The sequence below is a fragment of the Danio rerio genome, chromosome 4 (genome assembly GCF_049306965.1).
Source record: "Danio rerio strain Tuebingen ecotype United States chromosome 4, GRCz12tu, whole genome shotgun sequence".
NCBI lineage: Eukaryota > Metazoa > Chordata > Actinopteri > Cypriniformes > Danionidae > Danio > Danio rerio.
In genome coordinates, this window is record NC_133179.1 from 34,453,217 (window position 1) to 34,478,017 (window position 24,801).

The 24,801-nt window shown below is 42.7% G+C and overlaps 3 protein-coding genes and 18 non-coding genes across 22 annotated transcripts in view; 9 read left to right on the top strand and 12 right to left on the bottom strand.

The window, feature by feature from the left end:
• LOC137491238 (uncharacterized) overlaps positions 1-24,801 on the top strand; it is a 1,025,816-nt gene that overhangs the window by 644,357 nt on the left and 356,658 nt on the right. The gene's annotated exons all lie outside the window — the stretch shown is intronic.
• LOC101886704 (uncharacterized) overlaps positions 1-24,801 on the top strand; it is an 847,011-nt gene that overhangs the window by 644,357 nt on the left and 177,853 nt on the right. The window lies entirely within an intron of this gene.
• On the top strand, positions 282-364 carry trnal-cag (transfer RNA leucine (anticodon CAG)). The gene has a single exon. It is a non-coding gene; the product is annotated as a tRNA-Leu (tRNA).
• Positions 1,441-1,513, bottom strand: trnav-cac (transfer RNA valine (anticodon CAC)). Its single transcript has one exon. It is a non-coding gene; the product is annotated as a tRNA-Val (tRNA).
• Positions 1,618-1,690, bottom strand: trnav-aac (transfer RNA valine (anticodon AAC)). The gene has a single exon. It is a non-coding gene; the product is annotated as a tRNA-Val (tRNA).
• trnal-cag (transfer RNA leucine (anticodon CAG)) lies at positions 3,022-3,104 on the top strand. The gene has a single exon. It is a non-coding gene; the product is annotated as a tRNA-Leu (tRNA).
• On the bottom strand, positions 4,181-4,253 carry trnav-cac (transfer RNA valine (anticodon CAC)). The gene has a single exon. It is a non-coding gene; the product is annotated as a tRNA-Val (tRNA).
• Positions 4,358-4,430, bottom strand: trnav-aac (transfer RNA valine (anticodon AAC)). The gene has a single exon. It is a non-coding gene; the product is annotated as a tRNA-Val (tRNA).
• trnal-cag (transfer RNA leucine (anticodon CAG)) lies at positions 5,762-5,844 on the top strand. Its single transcript has one exon. It is a non-coding gene; the product is annotated as a tRNA-Leu (tRNA).
• Positions 6,921-6,993, bottom strand: trnav-cac (transfer RNA valine (anticodon CAC)). The gene has a single exon. It is a non-coding gene; the product is annotated as a tRNA-Val (tRNA).
• trnav-aac (transfer RNA valine (anticodon AAC)) lies at positions 7,098-7,170 on the bottom strand. The gene has a single exon. It is a non-coding gene; the product is annotated as a tRNA-Val (tRNA).
• On the top strand, positions 8,502-8,584 carry trnal-cag (transfer RNA leucine (anticodon CAG)). The gene has a single exon. It is a non-coding gene; the product is annotated as a tRNA-Leu (tRNA).
• trnav-cac (transfer RNA valine (anticodon CAC)) lies at positions 9,661-9,733 on the bottom strand. The gene has a single exon. It is a non-coding gene; the product is annotated as a tRNA-Val (tRNA).
• On the bottom strand, positions 9,838-9,910 carry trnav-aac (transfer RNA valine (anticodon AAC)). Its single transcript has one exon. It is a non-coding gene; the product is annotated as a tRNA-Val (tRNA).
• Positions 11,242-11,324, top strand: trnal-cag (transfer RNA leucine (anticodon CAG)). The gene has a single exon. It is a non-coding gene; the product is annotated as a tRNA-Leu (tRNA).
• trnav-cac (transfer RNA valine (anticodon CAC)) lies at positions 12,401-12,473 on the bottom strand. Its single transcript has one exon. It is a non-coding gene; the product is annotated as a tRNA-Val (tRNA).
• trnav-aac (transfer RNA valine (anticodon AAC)) lies at positions 12,578-12,650 on the bottom strand. The gene has a single exon. It is a non-coding gene; the product is annotated as a tRNA-Val (tRNA).
• Positions 13,982-14,064, top strand: trnal-cag (transfer RNA leucine (anticodon CAG)). The gene has a single exon. It is a non-coding gene; the product is annotated as a tRNA-Leu (tRNA).
• On the bottom strand, positions 15,141-15,213 carry trnav-cac (transfer RNA valine (anticodon CAC)). The gene has a single exon. It is a non-coding gene; the product is annotated as a tRNA-Val (tRNA).
• trnav-aac (transfer RNA valine (anticodon AAC)) lies at positions 15,318-15,390 on the bottom strand. The gene has a single exon. It is a non-coding gene; the product is annotated as a tRNA-Val (tRNA).
• Positions 22,998-24,801, top strand: part of LOC108184002 (uncharacterized) — a 43,630-nt gene continuing 41,826 nt past the window's right edge. Inside the window, exons 1-2 of one of the 2 annotated variants that reach the window (XM_073947272.1) lie at positions 22,998-23,039; positions 24,207-24,344. The gene's annotated coding sequence lies outside the window, so the exon portion shown is untranslated. The remainder of the gene's footprint in view (positions 23,040-24,206; positions 24,345-24,801) is intronic. The other variant, XM_068220244.2, reaches the window with a different exon arrangement.

A 24,801-nucleotide genomic window follows, 5' to 3' on the forward strand; every position in this document is an offset into this window, starting at 1 on the left:
AAGGTAGACAAACAAAATGGGGAGAGCCTTTCTCTCCTTACTGCTGCCAACTCACTTCCTGTTTGCTCTATAGCCCCCTCAGGGTGGTGTGGCCGTAAGCAATGACAGCTGTCAAGTGTTGGCTATTGAAACTAGGCGCAGCCCCAGGAGGCGAGCACAGATTAGCTGCCTGCAGCGCCAATGAGCTGGACAGCCGGAGCTGGGCAAGCTGTGAAGCACCAGATTCCATGTCACGGTACTGCGGTGTGGCTCCCAGGAGACAGCTCCTGCCAAGCTTGCATGTCAGGATGGCCGAGCGGTCTAAGGCGCTGCGTTCAGGTCGCAGTCTCCCCTGGAGGCGTGGGTTCGAATCCCACTTCTGACAAACCGAGCCTGCGGCAGTGTGCTCAGGCTGAATTCTTTAACTCTCTGCCCCCATGTCCGAATGATACAGTAACACTGACAAAGTGCCGCATCACGCGGGCTTTAATGCAAGTGCACTGAAAGGGGATCAAAAGAATTGTCCTGGGATGGTGTTGCTTTTTAAGGTTTGCAGGGCATTTTTTTCGTCAAATCCTCGTACAACGTCAAGTCATGACATTTGACAGATCCATGCCCTTGTATCGTGGATCATCCAGTGAGCAGAGAGCCAATTGAGAATGTGCGTAAAAGCAAATCTGAATGTTTCCGCCCAGTTGCTAACAGGAGACCCTCCGCTTGTAAAGCCATCGTGATAACCACAGGAGCCTCCGGTTAGGGTGAGAGCACTGTCTTGTGGTGCCAGCGCAGAGAGACGGAAAGTCACTTTCCACAATGTTTTCATTCAATGTTCTACGCTGGTGGAATCACCTTCCCATTCCCACTCGGATTACGGATACACCGGTGTCCTTCAAACGACAGCTAACACCCATCTCTTCAGAGTACACCCGAACCCCGGTGAATATCCCTCTCTCTAAAGAAAACGAAACTCCTACTCCAGCACTAAATTCTCTGAGCACAAACAAATTACTTGGAATAAATAGCCCTTTTTCGTATGCATTGCCTCGTCTTGTTGAATACCTCCACTATTGTATGTCGCTTTGGACAGAAGTGTCCGCTAATTGTATGCTTCCGCCCAGTTTCGAACAGGAGACCTTTAGCGTGTAATGCAAACATGATAAACACTACACTACGGAAACCAATAGGCCAGTGCTGCTTCAAGTATTTATAGTCTTTTTTTATAGAGCTGTCTTGAACGGTCTGCACCGTGAAGGGCCAGCAAACGCACTGGCCACCTGCTCATGCACAACACAAAGCTAAAAGAAATCAGATTCTACGCAAGTTTGCGACACCGCGAGGGGCTGTAAACACTGAGCTGAATTCAAACTTCTAGCCTCACACCGCTCTGCAGAAAAAATGTTTTCAGTGAACGTCAGTACTCAACAGAAGCCTGATTTGACAATTGTCATAAAAGCCAGAGGTTGTTTCCGCCCAGTTTCGAACTGGGGACCTTTCGCGTGTGAGGCGAACGTGATAACCACTACACTACGGAAACCTTCAGGCAGATCGAGCTGATAACCCTTTTTGATTGGGTGCCTGTCGACGATCATTGCTGGTGCGGCAGTGTATGCTATTATTTTCTCGCCAAAAGAAGAGCACTGTTTCTGCTCGGTTTCGAACCGAGGACCTTTCGCGTGTTAGGCGAACGTGATGACCACTACACTACAGAAACCCCACAAGTGCTTTCACCAGCGAAGTTAGGCCTGCAAGGATAAAACAAGGCGTACGCGTTGGTCAATCGAGCGGACAAAGCCAACTCGGCGTGACAAGCTCCCTGCAGGTATTAGGGCCAATTTACAATCCGGGCCCGACACAGCTGTACAGGTCCTTGCGAAATGTCCCCTTTCGTCACATTTGAAGCACCTGAATTCTGGGCGTTCCTTCATCACATTTTCTGAGCTCATGCATAGTCGACAGGTTTTTACCTGATTGGTGTGCATGACTCTAAAGTGCTGTGGCGCTTCCGCCGTCTCGATTTTGGTACTGTATGGTAAGGAGACCATCTCTTCCGGAAATCTGTTTTTTACAAACCTTGTTCCATCTTCTATGTTTGTGCCAGGATACAATCTTCTTTTAATTTTAGATATGGGGAAAACTCCCCATCTCTCTAGCTTGCTTAAAATTTCTTCATTTGCTAGGTAAACAGGCAGATGCTTGAACGAAACAACATAGTCTCCGTTTTGTAACCTCCGTACTTCAGATTTCACTCCTTTAATTGTCAATCCATTGTCTATTAAAATTTCGGTGTCATCTTCAGTCTCCATTGTTACTTCATACTCCCTTTGTTTGTTTGGGTCTCACCGCCAGCATTCTTCCTTCTCCAATCAGCTCCATGACTGCTTTGGTTATATCAAATCTTCTTGCATCTTTTACATTTTCTACTTCTACAGTTACTGTTGCTTCCTTTGTGCATACTCTTCTTTGTACCTCTTGCTTATCCTTACCTTTCTCACCTCTTCGTTGGCCGGGCTCTTCATTTTATTTATCTCTTTGTCTGTTGTCAAGTCCATTTTCTTTCCCTCTCCGTCTATTATCCAGCCCATTTTCTTTATCCTTTCTTGCAAGTCCCTCCATTTCCATGTCGTTGCCGGGGAATCTGTCCATGATTAAAAATAAAACACACTACATAACCACCCTTCAGTCAGCAAAATGCTGCTGTTAGGTGGTTTTTAAAGACAAAAAGAAAACAAACAAACAAAAACACTCAAGGTCAATAAACAAAAAGGTAGACAAACAAAATGGGGAGAGCCTTTCTCTCCTTACTGCTGCCAACTCACTTCCTGTTTGCTCTATAGCCCCCTCAGGGTGGTGTGGCCGTAAGCAATGACAGCTGTCAAGTGTTGGCTATTGAAACTAGGCGCAGCCCCAGGAGGCGAGCACAGATTAGCTGCCTGCAGCGCCAATGAGCTGGACAGCCGGAGCTGGGCAAGCTGTGAAGCACCAGATTCCATGTCACGGTACTGCGGTGTGGCTCCCAGGAGACAGCTCCTGCCAAGCTTGCATGTCAGGATGGCCGAGCGGTCTAAGGCGCTGCGTTCAGGTCGCAGTCTCCCCTGGAGGCGTGGGTTCGAATCCCACTTCTGACAAACCGAGCCTGCGGCAGTGTGCTCAGGCTGAATTCTTTAACTCTCTGCCCCCATGTCCGAATGATACAGTAACACTGACAAAGTGCCGCATCACGCGGGCTTTAATGCAAGTGCACTGAAAGGGGATCAAAAGAATTGTCCTGGGATGGTGTTGCTTTTTAAGGTTTGCAGGGCATTTTTTTCGTCAAATCCTCGTACAACGTCAAGTCATGACATTTGACAGATCCATGCCCTTGTATCGTGGATCATCCAGTGAGCAGAGAGCCAATTGAGAATGTGCGTAAAAGCAAATCTGAATGTTTCCGCCCAGTTGCTAACAGGAGACCCTCCGCTTGTAAAGCCATCGTGATAACCACAGGAGCCTCCGGTTAGGGTGAGAGCACTGTCTTGTGGTGCCAGCGCAGAGAGACGGAAAGTCACTTTCCACAATGTTTTCATTCAATGTTCTACGCTGGTGGAATCACCTTCCCATTCCCACTCGGATTACGGATACACCGGTGTCCTTCAAACGACAGCTAACACCCATCTCTTCAGAGTACACCCGAACCCCGGTGAATATCCCTCTCTCTAAAGAAAACGAAACTCCTACTCCAGCACTAAATTCTCTGAGCACAAACAAATTACTTGGAATAAATAGCCCTTTTTCGTATGCATTGCCTCGTCTTGTTGAATACCTCCACTATTGTATGTCGCTTTGGACAGAAGTGTCCGCTAATTGTATGCTTCCGCCCAGTTTCGAACAGGAGACCTTTAGCGTGTAATGCAAACATGATAAACACTACACTACGGAAACCAATAGGCCAGTGCTGCTTCAAGTATTTATAGTCTTTTTTTATAGAGCTGTCTTGAACGGTCTGCACCGTGAAGGGCCAGCAAACGCACTGGCCACCTGCTCATGCACAACACAAAGCTAAAAGAAATCAGATTCTACGCAAGTTTGCGACACCGCGAGGGGCTGTAAACACTGAGCTGAATTCAAACTTCTAGCCTCACACCGCTCTGCAGAAAAAATGTTTTCAGTGAACGTCAGTACTCAACAGAAGCCTGATTTGACAATTGTCATAAAAGCCAGAGGTTGTTTCCGCCCAGTTTCGAACTGGGGACCTTTCGCGTGTGAGGCGAACGTGATAACCACTACACTACGGAAACCTTCAGGCAGATCGAGCTGATAACCCTTTTTGATTGGGTGCCTGTCGACGATCATTGCTGGTGCGGCAGTGTATGCTATTATTTTCTCGCCAAAAGAAGAGCACTGTTTCTGCTCGGTTTCGAACCGAGGACCTTTCGCGTGTTAGGCGAACGTGATGACCACTACACTACAGAAACCCCACAAGTGCTTTCACCAGCGAAGTTAGGCCTGCAAGGATAAAACAAGGCGTACGCGTTGGTCAATCGAGCGGACAAAGCCAACTCGGCGTGACAAGCTCCCTGCAGGTATTAGGGCCAATTTACAATCCGGGCCCGACACAGCTGTACAGGTCCTTGCGAAATGTCCCCTTTCGTCACATTTGAAGCACCTGAATTCTGGGCGTTCCTTCATCACATTTTCTGAGCTCATGCATAGTCGACAGGTTTTTACCTGATTGGTGTGCATGACTCTAAAGTGCTGTGGCGCTTCCGCCGTCTCGATTTTGGTACTGTATGGTAAGGAGACCATCTCTTCCGGAAATCTGTTTTTTACAAACCTTGTTCCATCTTCTATGTTTGTGCCAGGATACAATCTTCTTTTAATTTTAGATATGGGGAAAACTCCCCATCTCTCTAGCTTGCTTAAAATTTCTTCATTTGCTAGGTAAACAGGCAGATGCTTGAACGAAACAACATAGTCTCCGTTTTGTAACCTCCGTACTTCAGATTTCACTCCTTTAATTGTCAATCCATTGTCTATTAAAATTTCGGTGTCATCTTCAGTCTCCATTGTTACTTCATACTCCCTTTGTTTGTTTGGGTCTCACCGCCAGCATTCTTCCTTCTCCAATCAGCTCCGTGACTGCTTTGGTTATATCAAATCTTCTTGCATCTTTTACATTTTCTACTTCTACAGTTACTGTTGCTTCCTTTGTGCATACTCTTCTTTGTACCTCTTGCTTATCCTTACCTTTCTCACCTCTTCGTTGGCCGGGCTCTTCATTTTATTTATCTCTTTGTCTGTTGTCAAGTCCATTTTCTTTCCCTCTCCGTCTATTATCCAGCCCATTTTCTTTATCCTTTCTTGCAAGTCCCTCCATTTCCATGTAGTTGCCGGGGAATCTGTCCATGATTAAAAATAAAACACACTACATAACCACCCTTCAGTCAGCAAAATGCTGCTGTTAGGTGGTTTTTAAAGACAAAAAGAAAACAAACAAACAAAAACACTCAAGGTCAATAAACAAAAAGGTAGACAAACAAAATGGGGAGAGCCTTTCTCTCCTTACTGCTGCCAACTCACTTCCTGTTTGCTCTATAGCCCCCTCAGGGTGGTGTGGCCGTAAGCAATGACAGCTGTCAAGTGTTGGCTATTGAAACTAGGCGCAGCCCCAGGAGGCGAGCACAGATTAGCTGCCTGCAGCGCCAATGAGCTGGACAGCCGGAGCTGGGCAAGCTGTGAAGCACCAGATTCCATGTCACGGTACTGCGGTGTGGCTCCCAGGAGACAGCTCCTGCCAAGCTTGCATGTCAGGATGGCCGAGCGGTCTAAGGCGCTGCGTTCAGGTCGCAGTCTCCCCTGGAGGCGTGGGTTCGAATCCCACTTCTGACAAACCGAGCCTGCGGCAGTGCGCTCAGGCTGAATTCTTTAACTCTCTGCCCCCATGTCCGAATGATACAGTAACACTGACAAAGTGCCGCATCACGCGGGCTTTAATGCAAGTGCACTGAAAGGGGATCAAAAGAATTGTCCTGGGATGGTGTTGCTTTTTAAGGTTTGCAGGGCATTTTTTTCGTCAAATCCTCGTACAACGTCAAGTCATGACATTTGACAGATCCATGCCCTTGTATCGTGGATCATCCAGTGAGCAGAGAGCCAATTGAGAATGTGCGTAAAAGCAAATCTGAATGTTTCCGCCCAGTTGCTAACAGGAGACCCTCCGCTTGTAAAGCCATCGTGATAACCACAGGAGCCTCCGGTTAGGGTGAGAGCACTGTCTTGTGGTGCCAGCGCAGAGAGACGGAAAGTCACTTTCCACAATGTTTTCATTCAATGTTCTACGCTGGTGGAATCACCTTCCCATTCCCACTCGGATTACGGATACACCGGTGTCCTTCAAACGACAGCTAACACCCATCTCTTCAGAGTACACCCGAACCCCGGTGAATATCCCTCTCTCTAAAGAAAACGAAACTCCTACTCCAGCACTAAATTCTCTGAGCACAAACAAATTACTTGGAATAAATAGCCCTTTTTCGTATGCATTGCCTCGTCTTGTTGAATACCTCCACTATTGTATGTCGCTTTGGACAGAAGTGTCGGCTAATTGTATGCTTCCACCCAGTTTCGAACAGGAGACCTTTAGCGTGTAATGCAAACATGATAAACACTACACTACGGAAACCAATAGGCCAGTGCTGCTTCAAGTATTTATAGTCTTTTTTTATAGAGCTGTCTTGAACGGTCTGCACCGTGAAGGGCCAGCAAACGCACTGGCCACCTGCTCATGCACAACACAAAGCTAAAAGAAATCAGATTCTACGCAAGTTTGCGACACCGCGAGGGGCTGTAAACACTGAGCTGAATTCAAACTTCTAGCCTCACACCGCTCTGCAGAAAAAATGTTTTCAGTGAACGTCAGTACTCAACAGAAGCCTGATTTGACAATTGTCATAAAAGCCAGAGGTTGTTTCCGCCCAGTTTCGAACTGGGGACCTTTCGTGTGTGAGGCGAACGTGATAACCACTACACTACGGAAACCTTCAGGCAGATTGAGCTGATAACCCTTTTTGATTGGGTGCCTGTCGACGATCATTGCTGGTGCAGCAGTGTATGCTATTATTTTCTCGCCAAAAGAAGAGCACTGTTTCTGCTCGGTTTCGAACCGAGGACCTTTCGCGTGTTAGGCGAACGTGATGACCACTACACTACAGAAACCCCACAAGTGCTTTCACCAGCGAAGTTAGGCCTGCAAGGATAAAACAAGGCGTACGCGTTGGTCAATCGAGCGGACAAAGCCAACTCGGCGTGACAAGCTCCCTGCAGGTATTAGGGCCAATTTACAATCCGGGCCCGACACAGCTGTACAGGTCCTTGCGAAATGTCCCCTTTCGTCACATTTGAAGCACCTGAATTCTGGGCGTTCCTTCATCACATTTTCTGAGCTCATGCATAGTCGACAGGTTTTTACCTGATTGGTGTGCATGACTCTAAAGTGCTGTGGCGCTTCCGCCGTCTCGATTTTGGTACTGTATGGTAAGGAGACCATCTCTTCCGGAAATCTGTTTTTTACAAACCTTGTTCCATCTTCTATGTTTGTGCCAGGATACAATCTTCTTTTAATTTTAGATATGGGGAAAACTCCCCATCTCTCTAGCTTGCTTAAAATTTCTTCATTTGCTAGGTAAACAGGCAGATGCTTGAACGAAACAACATAGTCTCCGTTTTGTAACCTCCGTACTTCAGATTTCACTCCTTTAATTGTCAATCCATTGTCTATTAAAATTTCAGTGTCATCTTCAGTCTCCATTGTTACTTCATACTCCCTTTGTTTGTTTGGGTCTCACCGCCAGCATTCTTCCTTCTCCAATCAGCTCCGTGACTGCTTTGGTTATATCAAATCTTCTTGCATCTTTTACATTTTCTACTTCTACAGTTACTGTTGCTTCCTTTGTGCATACTCTTCTTTGTACCTCTTGCTTATCCTTACCTTTCTCACCTCTTCGTTGGCCGGGCTCTTCATTTTATTTATCTCTTTGTCTGTTGTCAAGTCCATTTTCTTTCCCTCTCCGTCTATTATCCAGCCCATTTTCTTTATCCTTTCTTGCAAGTCCCTCCATTTCCATGTCGTTGCCGGGGAATCTGTCCATGATTAAAAATAAAACACACTACATAACCACCCTTCAGTCAGCAAAATGCTGCTGTTAGGTGGTTTTTAAAGACAAAAAGAAAACAAACAAACAAAAACACTCAAGGTCAATAAACAAAAAGGTAGACAAACAAAATGGGGAGAGCCTTTCTCTCCTTACTGCTGCCAACTCACTTCCTGTTTGCTCTATAGCCCCCTCAGGGTGGTGTGGCCGTAAGCAATGACAGCTGTCAAGTGTTGGCTATTGAAACTAGGCGCAGCCCCAGGAGGCGAGCACAGATTAGCTGCCTGCAGCGCCAATGAGCTGGACAGCCGGAGCTGGGCAAGCTGTGAAGCACCAGATTCCATGTCACGGTACTGCGGTGTGGCTCCCAGGAGACAGCTCCTGCCAAGCTTGCATGTCAGGATGGCCGAGCGGTCTAAGGCGCTGCGTTCAGGTCGCAGTCTCCCCTGGAGGCGTGGGTTCGAATCCCACTTCTGACAAACCGAGCCTGCGGCAGTGCGCTCAGGCTGAATTCTTTAACTCTCTGCCGCCATGTCCGAATGATACAGTAACACTGACAAAGTGCCGCATCACGCGGGCTTTAATGCAAGTGCACTGAAAGGGGATCAAAAGAATTGTCCTGGGATGGTGTTGCTTTTTAAGGTTTGCAGGGCATTTTTTTCGTCAAATCCTCGTACAACGTCAAGTCATGACATTTGACAGATCCATGCCCTTGTATCGTGGATCATCCAGTGAGCAGAGAGCCAATTGAGAATGTGCGTAAAAGCAAATCTGAATGTTTCCGCCCAGTTGCTAACAGGAGACCCTCCGCTTGTAAAGCCATCGTGATAACCACAGGAGCCTCCGGTTAGGGTGAGAGCACTGTCTTGTGGTGCCAGCGCAGAGAGACGGAAAGTCACTTTCCACAATGTTTTCATTCAATGTTCTACGCTGGTGGAATCACCTTCCCATTCCCACTCGGATTACGGATACACCGGTGTCCTTCAAACGACAGCTAACACCCATCTCTTCAGAGTACACCCGAACCCCGGTGAATATCCCTCTCTCTAAAGAAAACGAAACTCCTACTCCAGCACTAAATTCTCTGAGCACAAACAAATTACTTGGAATAAATAGCCCTTTTTCGTATGCATTGCCTCGTCTTGTTGAATACCTCCACTATTGTATGTCGCTTTGGACAGAAGTGTCGGCTAATTGTATGCTTCCACCCAGTTTCGAACAGGAGACCTTTAGCGTGTAATGCAAACATGATAAACACTACACTACGGAAACCAATAGGCCAGTGCTGCTTCAAGTATTTATAGTCTTTTTTTATAGAGCTGTCTTGAACGGTCTGCACCGTGAAGGGCCAGCAAACGCACTGGCCACCTGCTCATGCACAACACAAAGCTAAAAGAAATCAGATTCTACGCAAGTTTGCGACACCGCGAGGGGCTGTAAACACTGAGCTGAATTCAAACTTCTAGCCTCACACCGCTCTGCAGAAAAAATGTTTTCAGTGAACGTCAGTACTCAACAGAAGCCTGATTTGACAATTGTCATAAAAGCCAGAGGTTGTTTCCGCCCAGTTTCGAACTGGGGACCTTTCGCGTGTGAGGCGAACGTGATAACCACTACACTACGGAAACCTTCAGGCCAATCGAGCTGATAACCCTTTTTGATTGGGTGCCTGTCGACGATCATTGCTGGTGCGGCAGTGGATGCTATTATTTTCTCGCCAAAAGAAGAGCACTGTTTCTGCTCGGTTTCGAACCGGGGACCTTTCGCGTGTTAGGCGAACGTGATGACCACTACACTACAGAAACCCCACAAGTGCTTTCACCAGCGAAGTTAGGCCTGCAAGGATAAAACAAGGCGTACGCGTTGGTCAATCGAGCGGACAAAGCCAACTCAGCGTGACAAGCTGCCTGCAGGTATTAGGGCCAATTTACAATCCGGGCCTGACACAGCTGTACAGGTCCTTGCGAAATGTCCCCTTTCGTCACATTTGAAGCACCTGAATTCTGGGCGTTCCTTCATCACATTTTCTGAGCTCATGCATAGTCGACAGGTTTTTACCTGATTGGTGTGCATGACTCTAAAGTGCTGTGGCGCTTCCGCCGTCTCGATTTTGGTACTGTATGGTAAGGAGACCATCTCTTCCGGAAATCTGTTTTTTACAAACCTTGTTCCATCTTCCATGTTTGTGCCAGGATACAATCGTCTTTTAATTTTAGATATGGGGAAAACTCCCCATCTCTCTAGCTTGCTTAAAATTTCTTCATTTGCTAGGTAAACAGGCAGATGCTTGAACGAAACAACATAGTCTCTGTTTTGTAACCTCCGTACTTCAGATTTCACTCCTTTATTTGTCAATCCATTGTCTATAAAAATTTCGGTGTCATCTTCAGTCTCCATTGTTACTTCATACTCCCTTTGTTTGTTTGGGTCTCTCCGCCAGCATTCTTCCTTCTCCAATCAGCTCCGTGACTGCTTTGGTTATATCAAATCTTCTTGCATCTTTTACATTTTCTACTTCTACAGTTACTGTTGCTTCCTTTGTGCATACTCTTCTTTGTACCTCTTGCTTATCCTTGCCTTTCTCACCTCTTCGTTGGCCGGGCTCTTCATTTTATTTATCTCTTTGTCTGTTGTCAAGTCCATTTTCTTTACCTCTTCGTCTATTATCCAGCCCATTTTCTTTATCCTTTCTTGCAAGTCCCTCCATTTCCATGTCGTTGCCGGGGAATCTGTCCATGATTAAAAATAAAACACACTACATAACCACCCTTCAGTCAGCAAAATGCTGCTGTTAGGTGCTTTTTAAAGACAAAAAGAAAACAAACAAACAAAAACACTCAAGGTCAATAAACAAAAAGGTAGACAAACAAAATGGGGAGAGCCTTTCTCTCCTTACTGCTGCCAACTCACTTCCTGTTTGCTCTATAGCCCCCTCAGGGTGGTGTGGCCGTAAGCAATGACAGCTGTCAAGTGTTGGCTATTGAAACTAGGCGCAGCCCCAGAAGGCGAGCACAGATTAGCTGCCTGCAGCGCCAATGAGCTGGACAGCCGGAGCTGGGCAAGCTGTGAAGCACCAGATTCCATGTCACGGTACTGCGGTGTGGCTCCCAGGAGACAGCTCCTGCCAAGCTTGCATGTCAGGATGGCCGAGCGGTCTAAGGCGCTGCGTTCAGGTCGCAGTCTCCGCTGGAGGCGTGGGTTCGAATCCCACTTCTGACAAACCGAGCCTGCGGCAGTGCGCTCAGGCTGAATTCTTTAACTCTCTGCCCCCATGTCCGAATGATACAGTAACACTGACAAAGTGCCGCATCACGCGGGCTTTAATGCAAGTGCACTGAAAGGGGATCAAAAGAATTGTCCTGGGATGGTGTTGCTTTTTAAGGTTTGCAGGGCATTTTTTTCGTCAAATCCTCGTACAACGTCAAGTCATGACATTTGACAGATCCATGCCCTTGTATGGTGGATCATCCAGTGAGCAGAGAGCCAATTGAGAATGTGCGTAAAAGCAAATCTGAATGTTTCCGCCCAGTTGCTAACAGGAGACCCTCCGCTTGTAAAGCCATCGTGATAACCACAGGAGCCTCCGGTTAGGGTGAGAGCACTGTCTTGTGGTGCCAGCGCAGAGAGACGGAAAGTCACTTTCCACAATGTTTTCATTCAATGTTCTACGCTGGTGGAATCACCTTCCCATTCCCACTCGGATTACGGATACACTGGTGTCCTTCAAACGACAGCTAACACCCATCTCTTCAGAGTACACCCGAACCCCGGTGAATATCCCTCTCTCTAAAGAAAACGAAACTCCTACTCCAGCACTAAATTCTCTGAGCACAAACAAATTACTTGGAATAAATAGCCCTTTTTCGTATGCATTGCCTCGTCTTGTTGAATACCTCCACTATTGTATGTCGCTTTGGACAAAAGTGTCCGCTAATTGTATGCTTCCGCCCAGTCTCGAACAGGAGACCTTTAGCGTGTATTGCAAACATGATAAACACTACACTACGGAAACCAATAGGCCAGTGCTGCTTCAAGTATTTATAGTCTTTTTTTATAGAGCTGTCTTGTACGGTCTGCACCGTGAAGGGCCAGCAAACGCACTGGCCACCTGCTCATGCACAACACAAAGCTAAAAGAAATCAGATTCTTCGCAAGTTTGCGACACCGCGAGGGGCGGTAAACACTGAGCTGAATTCAAACTTCTAGCCTCACACCGCTCTGCAGAAAGAATGTTTTCAGTGAACGTCAGTACTCAACAGAAGCCTGATTTGACAATTGTCATATAAGCCAGAGGTTGTTTCCGCCCAGTTTCGGACTGGGGACCTTTCGCGTGTGAGGCGAACGTGATAACCACTACACTACGGAAACCTTCAGGCAAATCGAGCTGATAACCCTTTTTGATTGGGTGCCTGTCGACGATCATTGCTGGTGCGGCAGTGGATGCTATTATTTTCTCGCCAAAAGAAGAGCACTGTTTCTGCTCGGTTTCGAACCGAGGACCTTTCGCGTGTTAGGCGAACGTGATGACCACTACACTACAGAAACCCCACAAGTGCTTTCACCAGCGAAGTTAGGCCTGCAAGGATAAAACAAGGCGTACGCGTTGGTCAATCGAGCGGACAAAGCCAACTCGGCGTGACAAGCTGCCTGCAGGTATTAGGGCCAATTTACAATCCGGGCCCGACACAGCTGTACAGGTCCTTGCGAAATGTCCCCTTTCGTCACATTTGAAGCACCTGAATTCTGGGCGTTCCTTCATCACATTTTCTGAGCTCATGCATAGTCGACAGGTTTTTACCTGATTGGTGTGCATGACTCTAAAGTGCTGTGGCGCTTCCGCCGTCTCGATTTTGGTACTGTATGGTAAGGAGACCATCTCTTCCGGAAATCTGTTTTTTACAAACCTTGTTCCATCTTCCATGTTTGTGCCAGGATACAATCGTCTTTTAATTTTAGATATGGGGAAAACTCCCCATCTCTCTAGCTTGCTTAAAATTTCTTCATTTGCTAGGTAAACAGGCAGATGCTTGAACGAAACAACATAGTCTCTGTTTTGTAACCTCCGTACTTCAGATTTCACTCCTTTATTTGTCAATCCATTGTCTATAAAAATTTCGGTGTCATCTTCAGTCTCCATTGTTACTTCATACTCCCTTTGTTTGTTTGGGTCTCTCCGCCAGCATTCTTCCTTCTCCAATCAGCTCCGTGACTGCTTTGGTTATATCAAATCTTCTTGCATCTTTTACATTTTCTACTTCTACAGTTACTGTTGCTTCCTTTGTGCATACTCTTCTTTGTACCTCTTGCTTATCCTTGCCTTTCTCACCTCTTCGTTGGCCGGGCTCTTCATTTTATTTATCTCTTTGTCTGTTGTCAAGTCCATTTTCTTTACCTCTTCGTCTATTATCCAGCCCATTTTCTTTATCCTTTCTTGCAAGTCCCTCCATTTCCATGTCGTTGCCGGGGAATCTGTCCATGATTAAAAATAAAACACACTACATAACCACCCTTCAGTCAGCAAAATGCTGCTGTTAGGTGGTTTTTAAAGACAAAAAGAAAACAAACAAACAAAAACACTCAAGGTCAATAAACAAAAAGGTAGACAAACAAAATGGGGAGAGCCTTTCTCTCCTTACTGCTGCCAACTCACTTCCTGTTTGCTCTATAGCCCCCTCAGGGTGGTGTGGCCGTAAGCAATGACAGCTGTCAAGTGTTGGCTATTGAAACTAGGCGCAGCCCCAGGAGGCGAGCACAGATTAGCTGCCTGCAGCGCCAATGAGCTGGACAGCCGGAGCTGGGCAAGCTGTGAAGCACCAGATTCCATGTCACGGTACTGCGGTGTGGCTCCCAGGAGACAGCTCCTGCCAAGCTTGCATGTCAGGATGGCCGAGCGGTCTAAGGCGCTGCGTTCAGGTCGCAGTCTCCGCTGGAGGCGTGGGTTCGAATCCCACTTCTGACAAACCGAGCCTGCGGCAGTGCGCTCAGGCTGAATTCTTTAACTCTCTGCCCCCATGTCCGAATGATACAGTAACACTGACAAAGTGCCGCATCACGCGGGCTTTAATGCAAGTGCACTGAAAGGGGTTTAAAAGAATTGTCCTGGGATGGTGTTGCTTTTTAAGGTTTGCAGGGCATTTTTTTCGTCAAATCCTCGTACAACGTCAAGTCATGACATTTGACAGATCCATGCCCTTGTATCGTGGATCATCCAGTGAGCAGAGAGCCAATTGAGAATGTGCGTAAAAGCAAATCTGAATGTTTCCGCCCAGTTGCTAACAGGAGACCCTCCGCTTGTAAAGCCATCGTGATAACCACAGGAGCCTCCGGTTAGGGTGAGAGCACTGTCTTGTGGTGCCAGCGCAGAGAGACGGAAAGTCACTTTCCACAATGTTTTCATTCAATGTTCTACGCTGGTGGAATCACCTTCCCATTCCCACTCGGATTACGGATACACTGGTGTCCTTCAAACGACAGCTAACACCCATCTCTTCAGAGTACACCCGAACCCCGGTGAATATCCCTCTCTCTAAAGAAAACGAAACTCCTACTCCAGCACTAAATTCTCTGAGCACAAACAAATTACTTGGAATAAATAGCCCTTTTTCGTATGCATTGCCTCGTCTTGTTGAATACCTCCACTATTGTATGTCGCTTTGGACAAAAGTGTCCGCTAATTGTATGCTTCCGCCCAGTCTCGAACAGGAGACCTTTAGCGTGTATTGCAAACATGATAAACACTACACTACGGAAACCAATAGGCCAGTGCTGCTTCAAGTATTTATAGTCTTTTTTTATAGAGCTGTCTTGTACGGTCTGCACCGTGAAGGGCCAGCAAACGCACTGGCCACCTGCTCATGCACAACACAAAGCTAAAAGAAATCAGATTCTACGCAAGTTTGCGACACCGCGAGGGGCGGTAAACACTGAGCTGAATTCAAACTTCTAGCCTCACACCGCTCTGCAGAAAGAATGTTTTCAGTGAACGTCAGTACTCAACAGAAGCCTGATTTGACAATTGTCATAAAAGCCAGAGGTTGTTTCCGCCCAGTTTTGAACTGGGGACCTTTCGCGTGTGAGGCGAATGTGATAACCACTACACTACGGAAACCTTCAGACAAATCGAGCTGATAACCCTTTTTGATTGGGTGCCTGTCGACGATCATTGCTGGTGCGGCAGTGGATGCTATTATTTTCTCGCCAAAAGAAGAGCACTGTTTCTGTTCGGGTTCGAACCGAGGACCTTTCGCGTGTTAGGCGAACGTGATGACCACTACACCACAGAAACCCCACAAGTGCTTTCACCAGCGAAGTTAGGCCTGCAAGGATAAAATAAGGCGTACGCGTTGGTCAATCGAGCGGACAAAGCCAACTCAGTGTGACAAGCTCCCTGCAGGTATTAGGGCCAATTTACAATCCGGGCCCAACACAGCTGTACAGGTCCTTGATCACATGTTTTTGGATTTGTCAGGGAAACCAGAGCACCCAGAGGAAACCCACACGAACATGTGGAGGAACATGCAAACTCCACACAGAAACACCAACTGACCCAGCTTAGGCTCGAACTAGTGACCTTCTTGCTGTGAGGCGAACATGCTACCCACTGCACCACCATGCAGCCACCATATACATTTTTTTCTAAAATGTATATTTATATTTTAAGTCTCAGCTCTGCAATTTAACTATTTTTGTAGCAAATATTTTTTCATTATCTTTCAAACAGTAGGCTGAAAAAAAACTAATTTTAGAATAACAATGTGGTGGCGCTGAGGGTAGAACGTTTGCCTCACAGTGAGAAAGTCGTTGGCTTGAGCCTCAGCTAGGTCAGGTGGCATTTCTGTGTGGAGTTTGCATGTTCTCCCTGTGTTTGTGTGGGTGTCCTCCGGGTGCTCTGGTTTCCTCCACAAATCCAAAGACATGTGGTACAGGTAAATTGAGTAGGCTCAAACATATATATATATATATATATATATATATATATATATATATATATATATATATATGTGTGTGTGTGTGTGTGTGTGTGTGTGTGTGTGTGTGTGTGTGTGTGTGTTTGGATGTTTCCCAGTGATGCATTGCAGCTGGAAGGGCATCTGTTGTGTAAAACATGGATGGTGCTGGATAAGCTCTTGGGTTAATCCATTGTAGCAACTCCAGACTAATAAAGGGACTAAGCTGAAAAGAAAATTAATGAATTTAGTCGGAATTTAAAGGTTTTTGCATCTGATTTCAATATTTTTTTTTTGTTTTTTGGCATTATAAGCTAAGCTTATTGTGCTGTAGGCTTTTGCTTCTACATTTTACCAACAGTAAACTGGAGCATTATTGAACAAAGAAACATACAAAAGAACCCTTCCTTTTCATTGATACAACCTTTTTGCAAAAATCTCCAAAAATGAGCTCTCTACACTTTTGAGCGAACTCTGTTCATTTTCCTGGTGTGAAGCTGATTCTGTTAAATTGCTCCCTGTTAGCAAAGTACAGCTCTGCAATTGCAGCGAGCTGGGCCACTGCATTTTGAGAGACACCTTCTCTCTAGAACACTCTGGTCATGGTTGCTCCACGTCTTGTCAGCTTCAAAAGCCTTTTGTAGCATGTATGACATCACAAACATTATTAGCTGAAAAACAATTTAAAACAATTAATACCTTCATGACCAAATAATTACAATGCAACGACCTATCGTAAGCCTAATGAGCACATAAAATTATAGAAATAAGTATCAAATGCACATTTGTTTGTGTGTGTGCACTCTTAAAAAAAAAGGTTCCTTGAGGTTCTATATAGAACCTTGGGGTTCTATACTTGGCCAGTAGAACCTTTTACCCAAAAAATGGTTCCATTTAGAACCCTTTTACTGCAAAGAACCTTTTTGATTAAAACGGTTCTATAATTTTTGAATCATAACATAATTATTTAGTAAAGATTATGAAATAATTATAAGTTATAACACAGAGAGACAAAGCTTTTTGAGTCAAAACCTAATAAAATGAATGCTGTCGTCAAAAACTTAATCAGTGTACAGTATGATGGGATTTTTTTATGCAGGTTTGTACAATAGCATATAACTTATAGGCCTAGTTTATGTTTAACATTTTTGACAAATTATTTTGTGAAATAAATAAAATAACCAATTTATTTAGACTGTGCAGTAACATGTTGTTATGGTTAAATAATTTATTTGAAACTAATAATCATAAAAAAGCCCTCTGGTGACGTCAGTCATTGACAAGGACATCGTCATGGACAGGTGGTGAAGAGCCTCGAGAGAAGGTTAATTTTTCGAAAGGAGAAGTCCACTATTTCAGCTTCATCATTCAGGTATGTTAGTACATTTAATATATATAGTGAAATATTTTGTATTATGAAGTAAGGTTTCTATTTGATAGAAAATCCCTCGTGTTATATGGTGATACAGATTGAATGGGGGCAACTTTAGCGTTAATATGGATAAACACTGTGCTTGCGATGACCTCGGTCGTCACCCTTCGGTTCAGAAATCTGTTAAGTTGAATTTGTTCTGCTTTTTATTCGAAATAAGTTTCAATATCGCTATACTTGTTTGTCAGTACTAATTAAATTACCGATAACAGTACACAGCTGTGTTATTTGAAGGCGAGCTTCGAGAGAGCGTGAATGAAGCATTATGTGCATGTTACTTTAAAATTAACTAAATTTGTGCCGATTTCATTGTGTTTTTCGTGTTGTTTTTAGCTCCAACTTTGAACAAACGCTCACTTTTAGCTTGGTTCGTGTGTGTTTTATCAGTGATTGAGCTAAACTCTTCAAAGAAGTGGACATTACTGCCCGCTTTTGAGACGTTCCCGCTAGTCTGCATAAAACCGCAAGATAGCAGTGCACCGCTCGTGCACGCACAGGCAGATTCGTGCCCGAGTCTGTGCACGCGCGGGAGGCCAGTCACGGTGGCAAGTTCTCCCTATGGCCAGTCCGCCCCTAAATATTATTGAAACCTTTAAAAAGCCAAACATATTTTAACAATCCATAGATGAAAGATCAGGTCTTATTTATAAAAGACAAAAATGCAGACTAAATGTATTGTGAAATTTTATATATATATATATATATATATATATATATATATATATATATATATATATATATATATATATATAGTGCAAAATAAGTTTAAAATAAATATTTTAATGTATATTTTATTTTTCTTCAAACAGCCTGGAAACTGAACTGCTTCATAAAACTTGTGCTTGGTATGTATCATTGTTTTAAAATCCAAACAAACTGTATTGTGGTCAGTAAAATGAAATAAATATTATAAAAGACTTCAAGATTGTATTTATCATTACAGAAAAGTGTCATGGGACCCATATTAAGTTTCCAAATTTGATCTGCTGCACACAAGTAGCTTTGAAGAAGAAGGATCCCAGCTTAAAGAAAAATATGTGTCACATCCATAATTGTTTGACATCATCTTCAAGCACACCTGGTAAAGTATTGTATTTTATAACATGCATAATTCACAATAATTGGTTGTTGTGTACTGAAAAAATATATTTATCAAAAAAATATTCTATTACTTACTACTGCTGTTTTAATACAGTGAGAATATTAAGGTCGTTGCTTAAAAAAAGTCCTGCAGAGAAGAAATATGTATTGAAAGGTGTAAATTTGCCTACAGGATTCCTTGTTGCAATGTCTTCAAAACAAATGTAAAAATGAAAGGATTTCAGTGGTGAGCTCATAATGGTGGGATCAAAAGGAAGTGAACTGGACTCTGAGGGACTTAACACAAGGCAAGTTCATTTCAATACATTTAATGTCAAGATTAATTCTGTGATTTAAATTCATATTTACACATTCTACAAATGCTGTCTTCCTACCTCAGATTGTGATGGACCTAGAATGCGACATCGTTTACGAATAAGTCAAGAACCAAATGAAACACACTATTTTCCAGAGTACAGATTATGGAGGGGTCTGCAAAACTAATGGAGAAGTTTCTTCTTCTTGGAGTGCCACAGCTTGTAAGTAACCAAACAATGTTACATTGTGTGCCAAATAGATATGAAAAATCTGTGTATATGACATTTTAAAGCTCATTTGGTAAAGCAATGCATTAGCAATGCCAAATGTGTTCCAGGTCTCACATATTAATAAATGTATAGAATAAACACAATCTACGTCCCTTTGGATAAAAGTATCTGCCAAATATGATGTATATTATTTGATAAACAATTATTTTGTTTTGTTCTTATTCTAATTTTATTGTTTTATTTAATGTTCATACTAAATTGAGGTCACTCAGAAATGTCAATTTCATTAAATTCTGTAACAAATGAGATGCAGATTAAACAGAAAATATATTACAGCTGTCTACACTGTATTTCTGTATTTTTGATGACTTTAAAGTACTTGTATTGCTGAAAATGTGTCACTTACACAAAGTAAACAAAATGTTTTAATTTAGGATGCTGCATATAAGGACTTAGTGAAGGACACAGAAACATCTTTAAAAGAAATGGCCCGATAGAAGGGAAGGAAAGAAGGAAGTACTCAGCATTGAAATATTGTTTTACAGAAATCCAAAGATCCTAACAGCTCTCCTGATTCCGTCAAGGCTTGAAGTGTCAGCATTACGATGGCCAACACTCGCTCACTATCCTTCTGCTCCCTCATTTATCAGAGGCACCACAGTAGAATGAATTAGCAATTACTCTTCACTTTCCAGCCTCAACCCAGCACTGGGAAACACCCATACACTCTCTCATACACCTGCACACATTCACTCACTGTGGCCAATTCACCAATATCGTACGCATGCCTTTGGACTGTGGGGCCAACCGGAGCACCCAGAGGAAACCCACACAAACACTGGGAGAACTTGCAAACTTTACACAGAAACACCAACTGACCCAGTCGGGACTCGAACCAGTGACCTTCTTGCTGTGATGTGACAGTTCTAATCAGTAAGCCACTGTGCCACCCATGGACAAAACTATTTACGTTATAAGAGAGGCCGGCAAACATGGACAAGCTACAGGTTGTGGAATGGCTGTTCTCAGTGTTTTGTCTTATCATTTTGCGGTGTTTTGTATGCCATTAAGCACTTTCTTCAATAACTTTCATTGAAAATTATGTATAAAAATAGATGTTGCCATGACCAATACATACATGTACCATCAACTTGTTGAAATTGTAGTGTTATTTAATAGATGTTTGCATGGGCGTGGTAGTGGGGGGGAAAGTGGACCTGACTACCCAGGGCCCCGTCTAGGGAGAGGGCCCTTTGAAATCCCACCAATTTTTTATTATTATTGTTTTTTGTAGCCTACTTCGAATTAATTGGCCCCTCCAATTGATGTCAATGTCATTATTTATTTCAAAATATATTGATAACACCCCCCCCCGAAATGGTTTAGTCCGCCTATAGACGGCAGCCGGCAGCAAACAAGTAACGCAGTGAGTCTAGAGCCTGATCATGCTGCGCAAAAAGTTCAAATCGGGCTTTCAAAAAAAGAAAGACAGGAAGGAAAAAGATAGGAGGCAGAATGAGGGGAAGCAGCTGATGACTGCTTTCTTTTCAAAAGGTGAACTGAGTTTGCTTGTTATGAAACTACATCTAATTAAAGTTAACATAGTCAACTCCAGACAGCTGCTGCTAATGCAGGGCTCGAAATTGTGACCATTTTGGTCGCATATAATGCTGATTTGTGTACAGTCATTACTAGGAAAACCGTAATATTTCAGCGCCCCTAAAGCGCCCCCTTGTGACAGAGAATGAATTTTTATTTCCAATAAATTTTTTCAGCTGTTTATGGTCAAATTATTGCAATTATCGATCCATGTGCAAATGTGAAAGAAGTTTATGTGCCTTTTAAAAATCTAAACTATTAAGTAATACTAATATAAGAAATTATATACTTGATTTATCCCTTTTAATGGTATGAAGGTTGAAATGCCATTGTATTAGATATTTTGTGTCTGTATACGTCTGCAAGATGTTTGTTAAAGATCTTTTGATCTGGAAAGCACCTGCTGTATACAAACGTCTGGCAGACGTCTGTATGATGTCAGTTTTACACACATTCTGAACCGCAAACATCTTAAAGATGTCTAATAGAAGTCTATTTCACATCTGATAGGAAACGTCTTGTAGATGTCTTGCAGATGTGAATGCAGACGTCAAATAGACATCTCTGAGATGTACGTGTGCTAATCAAAATCGGCCATTAAGAATCACGATCAGCGCATAACCAAAAAGAAAATGGGTGCTCCTAAATTTTTTGGGATGCTCCTAACTTTTTGAAGTTGGGAGCACCAGTGCTACCAAGTAAAAAAGTTAATTTCGAGCCCTGTAATGTATGTATGCTAATGTTAAATCTTTAGCTTAGTTTGTCAACCAGGCTGCTTGTTGCTGTAAGTAAATTATGGGCCAGGCCAGCTAAGGTTTCTGAGTGTACAGTTGTCTCGTGTTCTCCTGTTCAAAAATAAATGTTTTTAAATCAAAACTTGCATCAGTATCATGGATCAAAATGTAAGTACACAAACCCGATGTAGCCTACGGTTTAAAGGTATTTGAGCACAAGTAGGCCAAATGCATCAATTTGGTGGTGAATGAAAGAACCATTCATTATTTTAATCTGATTTGATTATAGATTAAAACACTTTGTGCATGTTTATATTCAAATCATTTAAAAAAATGTGTAGGGGGCCCACTGACATTGAGAGTGTACAGGGCCCAGAATTTGGTGCTACGCCCCTGGATGTTTGTGTATTGTTTCTATCTGCATTGTAATACATTTTTCTTTATTTTAGAGATGTTTGAAAGTTAAGTTTTGTATTTGTTCAATCAGTAAACAAGCTTACAAATGTTTATTAAAAAGTGAAATCATTAGAATTAGATTGTTGAATGCCATTAAGCTGTTAATTATGTTTACTAATTAAATAGTAAAAATGTATAATGTTTAGAGGTAGATCTTATACAAAGTACGCAGAGGTGCAATTTTAAATATTATTTAAAACTTATTTTGTGAAGTAAATTAAATGAATTTAAACAATTTGAATGTTCTGTGTTGGTTTTATTTTTTATTTAAGAATAAATAGCATTAATTCAATAATAAATAAAGAACCCTCAAATGGTTCTAAATAGAACCATGCAACTTGAATTCAAAGAACCATTTGGGGTTCTATTTAATGAACCCTTAAAATGGTTCTATTTAGAACCTTTTTGGGGTTCCATATATGAAGCGCTTGCTAGAACTATTTTTGGTTCTATATAGAACCGTTTCTTTTAAGAGTGAAAGAACCATTTGGGGTTCTATTTAATGAACCCTTAAAATGGTTCAATTTAGAACCTTTTTGGGGTACCATATAAGATGCGCTTGATAGAACCATTTTTTGGTTCTATATAGAACCGTTTCTTTTAAGAGTGTACTGTTTAAGTTAGACCAAGTGTGACCATTTTAACATCTGTGTATCACCAGACAAGATCTGGTCAATACATGGTGATTTAACAAACTACATGTTTGGATGGGATGTAAGGCTAAAATGTAGATGGTCAAAAATGAAGTGCTGATGTAACTGTGATTCATCCTGTATGTCACTGATGACCTTGTGGGTATTACAAACTAAATAATTAGAGAACGCACTCTGTTTCTGCATCTCTCTTTCTCTGCAGAAACTGTTGTTGATGTATAACTGTGTGATATTCTTTGCAAAGAATAAAACTTTAAAAGACACTTTGGGTAAGACTTTGTCTTTTTGACCACTGAGAGAGCCTCCTCAAAGAAAATTGCCACTACACTTATCTATTTGTGTGTCTGTGTTTCTCATCTGACTGCTTATTTCCTCATGTCTCAAACAGGATGTGACGTGTTTTCCTGAGGTGAAAGAATTTTCTGATCTGTTGTTCAGCTCAACAGTTCAGTGGAGGAACAGAAAGATCTGAAGCCATTATTTGAGGTAAGAGTTTGCACTTTCTTTACTTTATATCATCTATACGGTTGAGTTCTGCTGGAGACCTGCGCATAGAGGAACACATGGACATCAGACTGCTGATCAATCTGCACAGGAGACGCTGAAGAGGAGGAAGACAGATGATGGAGGAAAAGCTGAAATAAATCTATTATCAAGGGAAGTATTCAGACAGAATGATGAAGAGTTTAGGATGAAGATAAGAAAAGACGACATTTATATAACATTAAAATATTAGCGGAGACAAATAAACATGCGTCTGTGTGAGAAACCGAGAGGAGGAAGTGATGTGAACTAGACTGAGGTGAGGACACACTCGACTAAACTCAACACTGACATTAATATAGTTCAGGAACATGATTAATGTGGAGACTGTAGAGTTCTAGAGAACATGTTTAGATTAAGGACATATATGCAAGAGAGGAGGAAATGTATTAAATATGTAAATAATAATGGACATGAAGAGAAACTTAGAATATACATTAGGGATAAATGTTAATAGGGATACATTAGGGTACAAGGTATTCCACCACAGCAGAATGAATATGTTTTACACAGCGGATCCCCGTCCAGGCGCAACCCAGTACTAGGAAACACCCATACACAAACACATTCACACACAGACCTTCAGGGTAAATTAATTAAATCTGAATAAGTCAAAACTATAATAAAGATACAGACAGGGAGTATGAGACAGGAACACTGGGATATAAATGACTCAGGAAGACATCTGTATACAATCCAATGGTAAATCTGTGAAGGAAGAGAAATGGGGAATAATCGGAGTGAGGAAATGATCGTAACCGCTTCAGAATAGCACATACAGGACTAAACAAGACACTGTGTTTATAGTGAAGCACACACATGATTTATACTCACATTGTAACCAGCATGAAACATGTGCAGCATGTGATAACAGAATGTCAAGATTATCAATACAAAAGACAAATATTAAGAGAAGTATTTATTAGATATAATCTTACATTTACTCTGAAAATATAATAGAGTCAACATATGGAAGGTACAATAATATATGTCTGAAAGAATCTGGTCTGTTAGAAAGAATTTACAATTTTAACCGGATTTCTTTGTTTAATCAGCGATTTATTTCCCTTGAATTGATGGTGAGATTTTCCCCGTCTCTCTGCATGTTAGAATCAGCCAGTCCAGCAGGAGGCGGTAAAGCACATTATAGTTTGACAACCGCCAAAATACTGAAGAAGTTGACAAACCGAAAGCGTCAAAGAGCTCACATCGTGTTCCTGCTGCAAAAGAGCATCTGTACTTCTGCATGTGAGTTTAACACTTCTACATTACGCTGATTTGTGAAGATGATAAATGGGTTTATATGTGTATAAGCGTGATTTTTAGCACTGTCTGCTCTTGAAGCTCAAAGCCTAAAACACCGATTAAACACAGTCCAAACATGGTCATTTGAACAATATAATGGGTTATTTTCTATCTCTTAAAAGTGTTTGTGCTCTTCTGTATCAGGTTGACTCGAAAATTTCACATCATTTAGCACAAAATAAACTTAAAACAGTCAGGAAATCGAAAGTGAAAGCAGAGCTTTCGTTAACCGGAAGAGTGCGGATGATCCTTAAACTGCAATAACAGTCCCCATCATTTCTTCCTCAAGCAAATGTGTAAATATTAGATCTGTTCAGCAATTTTGTTAATTGCATTGGCATATTTATCTGATGTTTTCCCAGCTTGCAGTAGTCGATCAAAAAGCTATTTAGTTTCTTAT